Source organism: Dermacentor andersoni, chromosome 4 (assembly GCF_023375885.2).
Source record: "Dermacentor andersoni chromosome 4, qqDerAnde1_hic_scaffold, whole genome shotgun sequence".
Taxonomy (NCBI): domain Eukaryota; kingdom Metazoa; phylum Arthropoda; class Arachnida; order Ixodida; family Ixodidae; genus Dermacentor; species Dermacentor andersoni.
Genome location: NC_092817.1, coordinates 198,958,000 through 198,972,864, shown reverse-complemented (window position 1 = coordinate 198,972,864; position 14,865 = coordinate 198,958,000). Strand labels below are relative to the sequence as shown.

Here is a 14,865-nt window from a genome sequence, read left to right as displayed (position 1 = left end):
TGCTGTAGCAATACGTTGCGAATGCACATAGCACGATACAGGTGCAGTCGTAAACATAGCATCCCTGCCATCGGCCATACCATGCTGAATACGCCGGTTCTCGTCCGATCCCCGAAGCTAAGCAGCATTGGGCTCGGTCAGTACTTGGGAGGGAGACCACCTGGGAACACCGAGTGCTGATGGCACCCTTCTTTTTGCATTTTTTTATTGCGTGCTTCTGTGACTTATTTTTTTTTTTTTTACACTCACGTGTGGGTTGTTTTATTTACTGTTACATTCAACTGGCGCAGCCTACTGGTAGAGCCAACGTCGAAGTGCAAAAACAATATGCAAGCCGCCAGGCGATTGTACGCGCAGTGACGGTGGTAACCGGTATAACTAATGGTGCAAAATTTAGTCGCACAAACTGCTAACCGTTTACCTATTACACCCGTATCCAGCTCAGTGACAATCAATAACTTGGCGCATTGCTAGCGCCAAACGTGGGCTGCAGCGGACGCAAATCGTTGCTCTCGTCCTCTTGTTTTATTGCCAGCTCGACTCGGCAGCGACTAACCATAACAAACGGAGCAATCCACGTACACGACGTGTGCCTGTACTATCAACGGAAAGACAGTGCCGCGTACGTGCTGTAGCAATACGTTGCGAATGCACATAGCACGATACAGGTGCAGTCGTAAACATAGCATCCCTGCCATCGGCCATACCATGCTGAATACGCCGGTTCTCGTCCGATCCCCGAAGCTAAGCAGCATTGGGCTCGGTCAGTACTTGGGAGGGAGACCACCTGGGAACACCGAGTGCTGATGGCACCCTTCTTTTTGCATTTTTTTATTGCGTGCTTCTGTGACTTATTTTTGTTTTTTTTTACACTCACGTGTGGGTTGTTTTATTTACTGTTACATTCAACTGGCGCAGCCTACTGGTAGAGCCAACGTCGAAGTGCAAAAACAATATGCAAGCCGCCAGGCGATTGTACGCGCAGTGACGGTGGTAACCGGTATAAGTAACGGTGCAAAATTTAGTCGCACAAACTGCTAACCGTTTACCTATTACACCCGTATCCAGCTCAGTGACAATCAATAACTTGCCGCATTGCTAGCGCCAAACGTGGGCTGCAGCGGACGCAAATCGTTGCTCTCGTCCTCTTGTTTTATTGCCAGCTCGACTCGGCAGCGACTAACCATAACAAACGGAGCAATCCACGTACACGACGTGTGCCTGTACTATCAACGGAAAGACAGTGCCGCGTACGTGCTGTAGCAATACGTTGCGAATGCACATAGCACGATACAGGTGCAGTCGTAAACATAGCATCCCTGCCATCGGCCATACCATGCTGAATACGCCGGTTCTCGTCCGATCCCCGAAGCTAAGCAGCATTGGGCTCGGTCAGTACTTGGGAGGGAGACCACCTGGGAACACCGAGTGCTGATGGCACCCTTCTTTTTGCATTTTTTTATTGCGTGCTTCTGTGACTTATTTTTGTTTTTTTTTACACTCACGTGTGGGTTGTTTTATTTACTGTTACATTCAACTGGCGCAGCCTACTGGTAGAGCCAACGTCGAAGTGCAAAAACAATATGCAAGCCGCCAGGCGATTGTACGCGCAGTGACGGTGGTAACCGGTATAAGTAACGGTGCAAAATTTAGTCGCACAAACTGCTAACCGTTTACCTATTACACCCGTATCCAGCTCAGTGACAATCAATAACTTGCCGCATTGCTAGCGCCAAACGTGGGCTGCAGCGGACGCAAATCGTTGCTCTCGTCCTCGTGTTTTATTGCCAGCTCGGCTCGGCAGCAACTAACCATAACAAACGGAGCAATCCACGTACACGACGTGTGCCTGTACTATCAACGGAAAGACAGTGCCGCGTACGTGCTGTAGCAATACGTTGCGAATGCACATAGCACGATACAGGTGCAGTCGTAAACATAGCATCCCTGCCATCGGCCATACCATGCTGAATACGCCGGTTCTCGTCCGATCCCCGAAGCTAAGCAGCATTGGGCTCGGTCAGTACTTGGGAGGGAGACCACCTGGGAACACCGAGTGCTGATGGCACCCTTCTTTTTGCATTTTTTTATTGCGTGCTTCTGTGACTTATTTTTTTTTTTTTTACACTCACGTGTGGGTTGTTTTATTTACTGTTACATTCAACTGGCGCAGCCTACTGGTAGAGCCAACGTCGAAGTGCAAAAACAAAATGCAAGCCGCTAGGCGATTGTACGCGCAGTGACGGTGGTAACCGGTATAAGTAATGGTGCAAAATTTAGTCGCACAAACTGCTAACCGTTTACCTATTACACCCGTATCCAGCTCAGTGACAATCAATAACTTGGCGCATTGCTAGCGCCAAACGTGGGCTGCAGCGGACGCAAATCGTTGCTCTCGTCCTCGTGTTTTATTGCCAGGTCGACTCGGCAGCAACTAACCATAACAAACGGAGCAATCCACGTACACGACGTGTGCCTGTACTATCAACGGAAAGACAGTGCCGCGTACGTGCTGTAGCAATACGTTGCGAATGCACATAGCACGATACAGGTGCAGTCGTAAACATAGCATCCCTGCCATCGGCCATACCATGCTGAATACGCCGGTTCTCGTCCGATCCCCGAAGCTAAGCAGCATTGGGCTCGGTCAGTACTTGGGAGGGAGACCACCTGGGAACACCGAGTGCTGATGGCACCCTTCTTTTTGCATTTTTTTATTGCGTGCTTCTGTGACTTATTTTTTTTTTTTTACACTCACGTGTGGGTTGTTTTATTTACTGTTACATTCAACTGGCGCAGCCTACTGGTAGAGCCAACGTCGAAGTGCAAAAACAATATGCAAGCCGCTAGGCGATTGTACGCGCAGTGACGGTGGTAACCGGTATAAGTAATGGTGCAAAATTTAGTCGCACAAACTGCTAACCGTTTACCTATTACACCCGTATCCAGCTCAGTGACAATCAATAACTTGCCGCATTGCTAGCGCCAAACGTGGGCTGCAGCGGACGCAAATCGTTGCTCTCGTCCTCTTGTTTTATTGCCAGCTCGACTCGGCAGCGACTAACCATAACAAACGGAGCAATCCACGTACACGACGTGTGCCTGTACTATCAACGGAAAGACAGTGCCGCGTACGTGCTGTAGCAATACGTTGCGAATGCACATAGCACGATACAGGTGCAGTCGTAAACATAGCATCCCTGCCATCGGCCATACCATGCTAATAAATTGGGGCAAATCCCTAGGCCTGTGGCACGGGAAATGGGAGTCTGCACCGGACAACTTCGCGAACCTCAACTGGGTAAAAACGCCGACGAGGTATCTGGGCGTTCCTCTCAATAGCTACAATAGTAGCGATGAATATTGGAGGAGCCAAGCCAATGAAATGAAAGAAAAGGTGGACAGATGGAAGGATGTGAAGCTGTCAATTTTTTCAAGGGCGACAGTCTGTAATATGTTTTTTGTCACGAAGTTATATTATGTCATGCAAGCGTTGTATTGCTCGAGAGCAAATGTGCAAAGGCTGCACAGAGTGTTTGCTGTTTTCATCTGGGGGTCAACATGGGAAAGGTGCAGCCGAACCAATTTGTTTAGAAGAGTGAAAGACGGCGGTGTGGGTTTGGTTCATCTTTTTGTTAGACAACTAGTCAACCGATTCTTGTTTTTTCGCGATGTGCGCCATCCTTTTCTGCGCACAGTATGTCAGCTCAGGTTGAGCGGTGCTTTGCCGGCACATGTCGTTAGTACGGCATGCGTTACCGGATCACTTCGTGGCTTCTTTAAGGAAGTGGCCGACAGCGTAAGATTTCTTTCTGTTCGATTTTCAATGGATTACCTTTGCGATGTTAAAAGGAAAAGATTGTATAAAGATGTGTGCGACATTGTTTTCCCAGTGCCGTTATACAGAGCCATTTACAGTGGAGGGCCAGGACTTGATGTACTTAAACGCGTAAAACCCATGGAGGTGCCACCAGGGGTAAAAACGTTTTTTTTTAAGCTTCACACCGGTACGCTCTCAGTGAAGACTTTCATGGAAGAGCGAGGTTGTATCGTACCATGGGGAACGCATTGCTTGATCTGCAAAAAGCAGGAAACCATAGATCACGTTTTCTTGGAATGTTGGGAGGGCTTCTTTTTCTGGGACGTCTTAAAGCGAACCCTGAAAAAAGAGTTACCGGTGGACCCCCAAGGGATAAGGTATCTGACAATTAAGGATGATGACGGGGTTCCATATGATTTCATTATGTTAAACGCTCTCCACAGTATATGGCGGGCTCGGATGGCAGGGTACTATTGTGATCCTGACGCTAGGCCCGCTCGCGTTTATTTCAGAGAATGTATGGCGCGATTCATAGAAATACAGAAAATGCAACAATGTGTTCCGGAATGGCTGTGGAGGCTAGAACCTCTGACAGCCATGAAGGAATTTTAAGTTGACAACGCCTGTCCAATAGGGACAGACGGCTTTGTTGTATGGTGTGACTCTTTTCTTTCCTTTTTGTTTGTATTGCAATTGTGATACTGTAATGTGTGGAAACTGCACGTTCTGCGAAAAAACCGGTAATAAATAAATAAAAAAAAGAAAAAAAAAAGCGGCCATACCATGCTGAATACGCCGGTTCTCGTCCGATCCCCGAAGCTAAGCAGCATTGGGCTCGGTCAGTACTTGGGAGGGAGACCACCTGGGAACACCGAGTGCTGATGGCACCCTTCTTTTTGCATTTTTTTATTGCGTGCTTCTGTGACATTTTTTTTTTTTTTTTTACACTCACGTGTGGGTTTACTGTTACATTCAACTGGCGCAGCCTACTGGTAGAGCCAACGTCGAAGTGCAAAAACAATATGCAAGCCGCCAGGCGATTGTACGCGCAGTGACGGTGGTAACCGGTATAAGTAATGGTGCAAAATTTAGTCGCACAAACTGCTAACCGTTTACCTATTACACCCGTATCCAGCTCAGTGACAATCAATAACTTGCCGCATTGCTAGCGCCAAACGTGGGCTGCAGCGGACGCAAATCGTTGCTCTCGTCCTCTTGTTTTATTGCCAGCTCGACTCGGCAGCGACTAACCATAACAAACGGAGCAATCCACGTACACGACGTGTGCCTGTACTATCAACGGAAAGACAGTGCCGCGTACGTGCTGTAGGAATACGTTGCGAATGCACATAGCACGATACAGGTGCATTCGTAAACATAGCATCCCTGCCATCGGCCATACCATGCTGAATACGCCGGTTCTCGTCCGATCCCCGAAGCTAAGCAGCATTGGGCTCGGTCAGTACTTGGGAGGGAGACCACCTGGGAACACCGAGTGCTGATGGCACCCTTCTTTTTGCATTTTTTTATTGCGTGCTTCTGTGACTTATTTTTTTTTTTTACACTCACGTGTGGGTTTACTGTTACATTCAACTGGCGCAGCCTACTGGTAGAGCCAACGTCGAAGTGCAAAAACAATATGCAAGCCGCCAGGCGATTGTACGCGCAGTGACGGTGGTAACCGGTATAAGTAATGGTGCAAAATTTAGTCGCACAAACTGCTAACCGTTTACCTATTACACCCGTATCCAGCTCAGTGACAATCAATAACTTGCCGCATTGCTAGCGCCAAACGTGGGCTGCAGCGGACGCAAATCGTTGCTCTCGTCCTCTTGTTTTATTGCCAGCTCGACTCGGCAGCGACTAACCATAACAAACGGAGCAATCCACGTACACGACGTGTGCCTGTACTATCAACGGAAAGACAGTGCCGCGTACGTGCTGTAGCAATACGTTGCGAATGCACATAGCACGATACAGGTGCAGTCGTAAACATAGCATCCCTGCCATCGGCCATACCATGCTGAATACGCCGGTTCTCGTCCGATCCCCGAAGCTAAGCAGCATTGGGCTCGGTCAGTACTTGGGAGGGAGACCACCTGGGAACACCGAGTGCTGATGGCACCCTTCCATTTGCATTTTTTTATTGCGTGCTTCTGTGACTTATTTTTTTTTTTTACACTCACGTGTGGGTTGTTTTATTTACTGTTACATTCAACTGGCGCAGCCTACTGGTAGAGCCAACGTCGAAGTGCAAAAACAATATGCAAGCCGCCAGGCGATTGTACGCGCAGTGACGGTGGTAACCGGTATAAGTAATGGTGCAAAATTTAGTCGCACAAACTGCTAACCGTTTACCTATTACACCCGTATCCAGCTCAGTGACAATCAATAACTTGCCGCATTGCTAGCGCCAAACGTGGGCTGCAGCGGACGCAAATCGTTGCTCTCGTCCTCTTGTTTTATTGCCAGCTCGACTCGGCAGCGACTCACCATAACAAACGGAGCAATCCACGTACACGACGTGTGCCTGTACTATCAACGGAAAGACAGTGCCGCGTACGTGCTGTAGCAATACGTTGCGAATGCACATAGCACGATACAGGTGCAGTCGTAAACATCCCTGCCATCGGCCATACCATGCTGAATACGCCGGTTCTCGTCCGATCCCCGAAGCTAAGCAGCATTGGGCTCGGTCAGTACTTGGGAGGGAGACCACCTGGGAACACCGAGTGCTGATGGCACCCTTCTTTTTGCATTTTTTTATTGCGTGCTTCTGTGACTTATTTTTTTTTTTTACACTCACGTGTGGGTTGTTTTATTTACGGTTACATTCAACTGGCGCAGCCTACTGGTAGAGCCAACGTCGAAGTGCAAAAACAATATGCAAGCCGCCAGGCGATTGTACGCGCAGTGACGGTGGTAACCGGTATAAGTAATGGTGCAAAATTTAGTCGCACAAACTGCTAACCGTTTACCTATTACACCCGTATCCAGCTCAGTGACAATCAATAACTTGCCGCATTGCTAGCGCCAAACGAGGGCTGCAGCGGACGCAAATCGTTGCTCTCGTCCTCTTGTTTTATTGCCAGCTCGACTCGGCAGCGACTAACCATAACAAACGGAGCAATCCACGTACACGACGTGTGCCTGTACTATCAACGGAAAGACAGTGCCGCGTACGTGCTGTAGCAATACGTTGCGAATGCACATAGCACGATACAGGTGCAGTCGTAAACATAGCATCCCTCCCATCGGCCATACCATGCTGAATACGCCGGTTCTCGTCCGATCCCCGAAGCTAAGCAGCATTGGGCTCGGTCAGTACTTGGGAGGGAGACCACCTGGGAACACCGAGTGCTGATGGCACCCTTCTTTTTGCATTTTTTTATTGCGTGCTTCTGTGACTTATTTTTTTTTTTTACACTCACGTGTGGGTTGTTTTATTTACTGTTACATTCAACTGGCGCAGCCTACTGGTAGAGCCAACGTCGAAGTGCAAAAACAATATGCAAGCCGCTAGGCGATTGTACGCGCAGTGACGGTGGTAACCGGTATAAGTAATGGTGCAAAATTTAGTCGCACAAACTGCTAACCGTTTACCTATTACACCCGTATCCAGCTCAGTGACAATCAATAACTTGCCGCATTGCTAGCGCCAAACGTGGGCTGCAGCGGACGCAAATCGTTGCTCTCGTCCTCTTGTTTTATTGCCAGCTCGACTCGGCAGCGACTAACCATAACAAACGGAGCAATCCACGTACACGACGTGTGCCTGTACTATCAACGGAAAGACAGTGCCGCGTACGTGCTGTAGCAATACGTTGCGAATGCACATAGCACGATACAGGTGCAGTCGTAAACATAGCATCCCTGCCATCGGCCATACCATGCTAATAAATTGGGGCAAATCCCTAGGCCTGTGGCACGGGAAATGGGAGTCTGCACCGGACAACTTCGCGAACCTCAACTGGGTAAAAACGCCGACGAGGTATCTGGGCGTTCCTCTCAATAGCTACAATAGTAGCGATGAATATTGGAGGAGCCAAGCCAATGAAATGAAAGAAAAGGTGGACAGATGGAAGGATGTGAAGCTGTCAATTTTTTCAAGGGCGACAGTCTGTAATATGTTTTTTGTCACGAAGTTATATTATGTCATGCAAGCGTTGTATTGCTCGAGAGCAAATGTGCAAAGGCTGCACAGAGTGTTTGCTGTTTTCATCTGGGGGTCAACATGGGAAAGGTGCAGCCGAACCAATTTGTTTAGAAGAGTGAAAGACGGCGGTGTGGGTTTGGTTCATCTTTTTGTTAGACAACTAGTCAACCGATTCTTGTTTTTTCGCGATGTGCGCCATCCTTTTCTGCGCACAGTATGTCAGCTCAGGTTGAGCGGTGCTTTGCCGGCACATGTCGTTAGTACGGCATGCGTTACCGGATCACTTCGTGGCTTCTTTAAGGAAGTGGCCGACAGCGTAAGATTTCTTTCTGTTCGATTTTCAATGGATTACCTTTGCGATGTTAAAAGGAAAAGATTGTATAAAGATGTGTGCGACATTGTTTTCCCAGTGCCGTTATACAGAGCCATTTACAGTGGAGGGCCAGGACTTGATGTACTTAAACGCGTAAAACCCATGGAGGTGCCACCAGGGGTAAAAACGTTTTTTTTTAAGCTTCACACCGGTACGCTCTCAGTGAAGACTTTCATGGAAGAGCGAGGTTGTATCGTACCATGGGGAACGCATTGCTTGATCTGCAAAAAGCAGGAAACCATAGATCACGTTTTCTTGGAATGTTGGGAGGGCTTCTTTTTCTGGGACGTCTTAAAGCGAACCCTGAAAAAAGAGTTACCGGTGGACCCCCAAGGGATAAGGTATCTGACAATTAAGGATGATGACGGGGTTCCATATGATTTCATTATGTTAAACGCTCTCCACAGTATATGGCGGGCTCGGATGGCAGGGTACTATTGTGATCCTGACGCTAGGCCCGCTCGCGTTTATTTCAGAGAATGTATGGCGCGATTCATAGAAATACAGAAAATGCAACAATGTGTTCCGGAATGGCTGTGGAGGCTAGAACCTCTGACAGCCATGAAGGAATTTTAAGTTGACAACGCCTGTCCAATAGGGACAGACGGCTTTGTTGTATGGTGTGACTCTTTTCTTTCCTTTTTGTTTGTATTGCAATTGTGATACTGTAATGTGTGGAAACTGCACGTTCTGCGAAAAAACCGGTAATAAATAAATAAAAAAAAAAAAAAAAAGCGGCCATACCATGCTGAATACGCCGGTTCTCGTCCGATCCCCGAAGCTAAGCAGCATTGGGCTCGGTCAGTACTTGGGAGGGAGACCACCTGGGAACACCGAGTGCTGATGGCACCCTTCTTTTTGCATTTTTTTATTGCGTGCTTCTGTGACATTTTTTTTTTTTTTTACACTCACGTGTGGGTTTACTGTTACATTCAACTGGCGCAGCCTACTGGTAGAGCCAACGTCGAAGTGCAAAAACAATATGCAAGCCGCCAGGCGATTGTACGCGCAGTGACGGTGGTAACCGGTATAAGTAATGGTGCAAAATTTAGTCGCACAAACTGCTAACCGTTTACCTATTACACCCGTATCCAGCTCAGTGACAATCAATAACTTGCCGCATTGCTAGCGCCAAACGTGGGCTGCAGCGGACGCAAATCGTTGCTCTCGTCCTCTTGTTTTATTGCCAGCTCGACTCGGCAGCGACTAACCATAACAAACGGAGCAATCCACGTACACGACGTGTGCCTGTACTATCAACGGAAAGACAGTGCCGCGTACGTGCTGTAGCAATACGTTGCGAATGCACATAGCACGATACAGGTGCAGTCGTAAACATAGCATCCCTGCCATCGGCCATACCATGCTGAATACGCCGGTTCTCGTCCGATCCCCGAAGCTAAGCAGCATTGGTCTCGGTCAGTACTTGGGAGGGAGACCACCTGGGAACACCGAGTGCTGATGGCACCCTTCTTTTTGCATTTTTTTATTGCGTGCTTCTGTGACTTATTTTTTTTTTTACACTCACGTGTGGGTTGTTTTATTTACTGTTACATTCAACTGGCGCAGCCTACTGGTAGAGCCAACGTCGAAGTGCAAAAACAATATGCAAGCCGCTAGGCGATTGTACGCGCAGTGACGGTGGTAACCGGTATAAGTAATGGTGCAAAATTTAGTCGCACAAACTGCTAACCGTTTACCTATTACACCCGTATCCAGCTCAGTGACAATCAATAACTTGGCGCATTGCTAGCGCCAAACGTGTGCTGCAGCGGACGCAAATCGTTGCTCTCGTCCTCGTGTTTTATTGCCAGCTCGACTCGGCAGCAACTAACCATAACAAACGGAGCAATCCACGTACACGACGTGTGCCTGTACTATCAACGGAAAGACAGTGCCGCGTACGTGCTGTAGCAATACGTTGCGAATGCACATAGCACGATACAGGTGCAGTCGTAAACATAGCATCCCTGCCATCGGCCATACCATGCTGAATACGCCGGTTCTCGTCCGATCCCCGAAGCTAAGCAGCATTGGGCTCGGTCAGTACTTGGGAGGGAGACCACCTGGGAACACCGAGTGCTGATGGCACCCTTCTTTTTGCATTTTTTTATTGCGTGCTTCTGTGACATTTTTTTTTTTTACACTCACGTGTGGGTTGTTTTATTTACTGTTACATTCAACTGGCGCAGCCTACTGGTAGAGCCAACGTCGAAGTGCAAAAACAATATGCAAGCCGCTAGGCGATTGTACGCGCAGTGACGGTGGTAACCGGTATAAGTAATGGTGCAAAATTTAGTCGCACAAACTGCTAACCGTTTACCTATTACACCCGTATCCAGCTCAGTGACAATCAATAACTTGGCGCATTGCTAGCGCCAAACGTGGGCTGCAGCGGACGCAAATCGTTGCTCTCGTCCTCGTGTTTTATTGCCAGCTCGACTCGGCAGCAACTAACCATAACAAACGGAGCAATCCACGTACACGACGTGTGCCTGTACTATCAACGGAAAGACAGTGCCGCGTACGTGCTGTAGCAATACGTTGCGAATGCACATAGCACGATACAGGTGCAGTCGTAAACATAGCATCCCTGCCATCGGCCATACCATGCTGAATACGCCGGTTCTCGTCCGATCCCCGAAGCTAAGCAGCATTGGGCTCGGTCAGTACTTGGGAGGGAGACCACCTGGGAACACCGAGTGCTGATGGCACCCTTCTTTTTGCATTTTTTTATTGCGTGCTTCTGTGACTTATTTTTGTTTTTTTTTACACTCACGTGTGGGTTGTTTTATTTACTGTTACATTCAACTGGCGCAGCCTACTGGTAGAGCCAACGTCGAAGTGCAAAAACAATATGCAAGCCGCCAGGCGATTGTACGCGCAGTGACGGTGGTAACCGGTATAAGTAATGGTGCAAAATTTAGTCGCACAAACTGCTAACCGTTTACCTATTACATCCGTATCCAGCTCAGTGACAATCAATAACTTGCCGCATTGCTAGCGCCAAACGTGGGCTGCAGCGGACGCAAATCGTTGCTCTCGTCCTCTTGTTTTATTGCCAGCTCGACTCGGCAGCGACTAACCATAACAAACGGAGCAATCCACGTACACGACGTGTGCCTGTACTATCAACGGAAAGACAGTGCCGCGTACGTGCTGTAGCAATACGTTGCGAATGCACATAGCACGATACAGGTGCAGTCGTAAACATAGCATCCCTGCCATCGGCCATACCATGCTGAATACGCCGGTTCTCGTCCGATCCCCGAAGCTAAGCAGCATTGGGCTCGGTCAGTACTTGGGAGGGAGACCACCTGGGAACACCGAGTGCTGATGGCACCCTTCTTTTTGCATTTTTTTATTGCGTGCTTCTGTGACTTATTTTTGTTTTTTTTTACACTCACGTGTGGGTTGTTTTATTTACTGTTACATTCAACTGGCGCAGCCTACTGGTAGAGCCAACGTCGAAGTGCAAAAACAATATGCAAGCCGCCAGGCGATTGTACGCGCAGTGACGGTGGTAACCGGTATAAGTAACGGTGCAAAATTTAGTCGCACAAACTGCTAACCGTTTACCTATTACACCCGTATCCAGCTCAGTGACAATCAATAACTTGCCGCATTGCTAGCGCCAAACGTGGGCTGCAGCGGACGCAAATCGTTGCTCTCGTCCTCTTGTTTTATTGCCAGCTCGACTCGGCAGCGACTAACCATAACAAACGGAGCAATCCACGTACACGACGTGTGCCTGTACTATCAACGGAAAGACAGTGCCGCGTACGTGCTGTAGCAATACGTTGCGAATGCACATAGCACGATACAGGTGCAGTCGTAAACATAGCATCCCTGCCATCGGCCATACCATGCTGAATACGCCGGTTCTCGTCCGATCCCCGAAGCTAAGCAGCATTGGGCTCGGTCACTACTTGGGAGGGAGACCACCTGGGAACACCGAGTGCTGATGGCACCCTTGTTTTTGCATTTTTTTATTGCGTGCTTCTGTGACTTATTTTTTTTTTTTTACACTCACGTGTGGGTTGTTTTATTTACTGTTACATTCAACTGGCGCAGCCTACTGGTAGAGCCAACGTCGAAGTGCAAAAACAAAATGCAAGCCGCTAGGCGATTGTACGCGCAGTGACGGTGGTAACCGGTATAAGTAATGGTGCAAAATTTAGTCGCACAAACTGCTAACCGTTTACCTATTACACCCGTATCCAGCTCAGTGACAATCAATAACTTGGCGCATTGCTAGCGCCAAACGTGGGCTGCAGCGGACGCAAATCGTTGCTCTCGTCCTCGTGTTTTATTGCCAGCTCGACTCGGCAGCAACTAACCATAACAAACGGAGCAATCCACGTACACGACGTGTGCCTGTACTATCAACGGAAAGACAGTGCCGCGTACGTGCTGTAGCAATACGTTGCGAATGCACATAGCACGATACAGGTGCAGTCGTAAACATAGCATCCCTGCCATCGGCCATACCATGCTGAATACGCCGGTTCTCGTCCGATCCCCGAAGCTAAGCAGCATTGGGCTCCGTCAGTACTTGGGAGGGAGACCACCTGGGAACACCGAGTGCTGATGGCACCCTTCTCTTTGCATTTTTTTATTGCGTGCTTCTGTGACTTATTTTTTTTTTTTTTACACTCACGTGTGGGTTGTTTTATTTACTGTTACATTAAACTGGCGCAGCCTACTGGTAGAGCCAACGTCGAAGTGCAAAAACAATATGCAAGCCGCCAGGCGATTGTACGCGCAGTGACGGTGGTAACCGGTATAACTAATGGTGCAAAATTTAGTCGCACAAACTGCTAACCGTTTACCTATTACACCCGTATCCAGCTCAGTGACAATCAATAACTTGGCGCATTGCTAGCGCCAAACGTGGGCTGCAGCGGACGCAAATCGTTGCTCTCGTCCTCTTGTTTTATTGCCAGCTCGACTCGGCAGCGACTAACCATAACAAACGGAGCAATCCACGTACACGACGTGTGCCTGTACTATCAACGGAAAGACAGTGCCGCGTACGTGCTGTAGCAATACGTTGCGAATGCACATAGCACGATACAGGTGCAGTCGTAAACATAGCATCCCTGCCATCGGCCATACCATGCTGAATACGCCGGTTCTCGTCCGATCCCCGAAGCTAAGCAGCATTGGGCTCGGTCAGTACTTGGGAGGGAGACCACCTGGGAACACCGAGTGCTGATGGCACCCTTCTTTTTGCATTTTTTTATTGCGTGCTTCTGTGACTTATTTTTGTTTTTTTTTACACTCACGTGTGGGTTGTTTTATTTACTGTTACATTCAACTGGCGCAGCCTACTGGTAGAGCCAACGTCGAAGTGCAAAAACAATATGCAAGCCGCCAGGCGATTGTACGCGCAGTGACGGTGGTAACCGGTATAAGTAACGGTGCAAAATTTAGTCGCACAAACTGCTAACCGTTTACCTATTACACCCGTATCCAGCTCAGTGACAATCAATAACTTGCCGCATTGCTAGCGCCAAACGTGGGCTGCAGCGGACGCAAATCGTTGCTCTCGTCCTCTTGTTTTATTGCCAGCTCGACTCGGCAGCGACTAACCATAACAAACGGAGCAATCCACGTACACGACGTGTGCCTGTACTATCAACGGAAAGACAGTGCCGCGTACGTGCTGTAGCAATACGTTGCGAATGCACATAGCACGATACAGGTGCAGTCGTAAACATAGCATCCCTGCCATCGGCCATACCATGCTGAATACGCCGGTTCTCGTCCGATCCCCGAAGCTAAGCAGCATTGGGCTCGGTCAGTACTTGGGAGGGAGACCACCTGGGAACACCGAGTGCTGATGGCACCCTTCTTTTTGCATTTTTTTATTGCGTGCTTCTGTGACTTATTTTTGTTTTTTTTTACACTCACGTGTGGGTTGTTTTATTTACTGTTACATTCAACTGGCGCAGCCTACTGGTAGAGCCAACGTCGAAGTGCAAAAACAATATGCAAGCCGCCAGGCGATTGTACGCGCAGTGACGGTGGTAACCGGTATAAGTAACGGTGCAAAATTTAGTCGCACAAACTGCTAACCGTTTACCTATTACACCCGTATCCAGCTCAGTGACAATCAATAACTTGCCGCATTGCTAGCGCCAAACGTGGGCTGCAGCGGACGCAAATCGTTGCTCTCGTCCTCTTGTTTTATTGCCAGCTCGACTCGGCAGCGACTAACCATAACAAACGGAGCAATCCACGTACACGACGTGTGCCTGTACTATCAACGGAAAGACAGTGCCGCGTACGTGCTGTAGCAATACGTTGCGAATGCACATAGCACGATACAGGTGCAGTCGTAAACATAGCATCCCTGCCATCGGCCATACCATGCTGAATACGCCGGTTCTCGTCCGATCCCCGAAGCTAAGCAGCATTGGGCTCGGTCAGTACTTGGGAGGGAGACCACCTGGGAACACCGAGTGCTGATGGCACCCTTCTTTTTGCATTTTTTTATTGCGTGCTTCTGTG

The 14,865-nt window shown here is 48.6% G+C and overlaps 14 non-coding genes and 6 pseudogenes across 14 annotated transcripts; all 20 read left to right on the top strand.

Moving 5' to 3' along the window:
• Positions 1–66: 66 nt before the first annotated feature.
• On the top strand, positions 67–185 carry LOC140217501 (5S ribosomal RNA). The gene has a single exon (XR_011894079.1). It is a non-coding gene; the product is annotated as a 5S ribosomal RNA (ribosomal RNA).
• Positions 186–693: 508 nt separating this feature from the next.
• LOC140217500 (5S ribosomal RNA) lies at positions 694–812 on the top strand. Its single transcript, XR_011894078.1, has one exon. It is a non-coding gene; the product is annotated as a 5S ribosomal RNA (ribosomal RNA).
• A 509-nt stretch (positions 813–1,321) lies between these two features.
• On the top strand, positions 1,322–1,440 carry LOC140217499 (5S ribosomal RNA). Its single transcript, XR_011894077.1, has one exon. It is a non-coding gene; the product is annotated as a 5S ribosomal RNA (ribosomal RNA).
• A 509-nt stretch (positions 1,441–1,949) lies between these two features.
• On the top strand, positions 1,950–2,068 carry LOC140217498 (5S ribosomal RNA). The gene has a single exon (XR_011894076.1). It is a non-coding gene; the product is annotated as a 5S ribosomal RNA (ribosomal RNA).
• Positions 2,069–2,576: 508 nt separating this feature from the next.
• LOC140217497 (5S ribosomal RNA) lies at positions 2,577–2,695 on the top strand. Its single transcript, XR_011894075.1, has one exon. It is a non-coding gene; the product is annotated as a 5S ribosomal RNA (ribosomal RNA).
• A 1,893-nt stretch (positions 2,696–4,588) lies between these two features.
• LOC126520012 (5S ribosomal RNA) lies at positions 4,589–4,707 on the top strand (annotated as a pseudogene).
• Positions 4,708–5,208: 501 nt separating this feature from the next.
• On the top strand, positions 5,209–5,327 carry LOC126519964 (5S ribosomal RNA). The gene has a single exon (XR_007596741.1). It is a non-coding gene; the product is annotated as a 5S ribosomal RNA (ribosomal RNA).
• Positions 5,328–5,825: 498 nt separating this feature from the next.
• LOC140217496 (5S ribosomal RNA) lies at positions 5,826–5,944 on the top strand. The gene has a single exon (XR_011894074.1). It is a non-coding gene; the product is annotated as a 5S ribosomal RNA (ribosomal RNA).
• A 501-nt stretch (positions 5,945–6,445) lies between these two features.
• On the top strand, positions 6,446–6,564 carry LOC126520009 (5S ribosomal RNA). Its single transcript, XR_011894073.1, has one exon. It is a non-coding gene; the product is annotated as a 5S ribosomal RNA (ribosomal RNA).
• A 506-nt stretch (positions 6,565–7,070) lies between these two features.
• On the top strand, positions 7,071–7,189 carry LOC140217760 (5S ribosomal RNA; annotated as a pseudogene).
• Positions 7,190–9,079: 1,890 nt separating this feature from the next.
• On the top strand, positions 9,080–9,198 carry LOC140217854 (5S ribosomal RNA; annotated as a pseudogene).
• Positions 9,199–9,697: 499 nt separating this feature from the next.
• Positions 9,698–9,816, top strand: LOC140217744 (5S ribosomal RNA; annotated as a pseudogene).
• Positions 9,817–10,321: 505 nt separating this feature from the next.
• LOC140217495 (5S ribosomal RNA) lies at positions 10,322–10,440 on the top strand. Its single transcript, XR_011894072.1, has one exon. It is a non-coding gene; the product is annotated as a 5S ribosomal RNA (ribosomal RNA).
• Positions 10,441–10,944: 504 nt separating this feature from the next.
• On the top strand, positions 10,945–11,063 carry LOC140217494 (5S ribosomal RNA). The gene has a single exon (XR_011894071.1). It is a non-coding gene; the product is annotated as a 5S ribosomal RNA (ribosomal RNA).
• Positions 11,064–11,572: 509 nt separating this feature from the next.
• On the top strand, positions 11,573–11,691 carry LOC140217493 (5S ribosomal RNA). The gene has a single exon (XR_011894070.1). It is a non-coding gene; the product is annotated as a 5S ribosomal RNA (ribosomal RNA).
• Positions 11,692–12,200: 509 nt separating this feature from the next.
• On the top strand, positions 12,201–12,319 carry LOC140217763 (5S ribosomal RNA; annotated as a pseudogene).
• Positions 12,320–12,826: 507 nt separating this feature from the next.
• Positions 12,827–12,945, top strand: LOC140217812 (5S ribosomal RNA; annotated as a pseudogene).
• Positions 12,946–13,453: 508 nt separating this feature from the next.
• On the top strand, positions 13,454–13,572 carry LOC140217492 (5S ribosomal RNA). Its single transcript, XR_011894069.1, has one exon. It is a non-coding gene; the product is annotated as a 5S ribosomal RNA (ribosomal RNA).
• A 509-nt stretch (positions 13,573–14,081) lies between these two features.
• On the top strand, positions 14,082–14,200 carry LOC140217491 (5S ribosomal RNA). The gene has a single exon (XR_011894068.1). It is a non-coding gene; the product is annotated as a 5S ribosomal RNA (ribosomal RNA).
• Positions 14,201–14,709: 509 nt separating this feature from the next.
• On the top strand, positions 14,710–14,828 carry LOC140217490 (5S ribosomal RNA). Its single transcript, XR_011894067.1, has one exon. It is a non-coding gene; the product is annotated as a 5S ribosomal RNA (ribosomal RNA).
• The last annotated feature ends 37 nt before the right edge of the window (positions 14,829–14,865 follow it).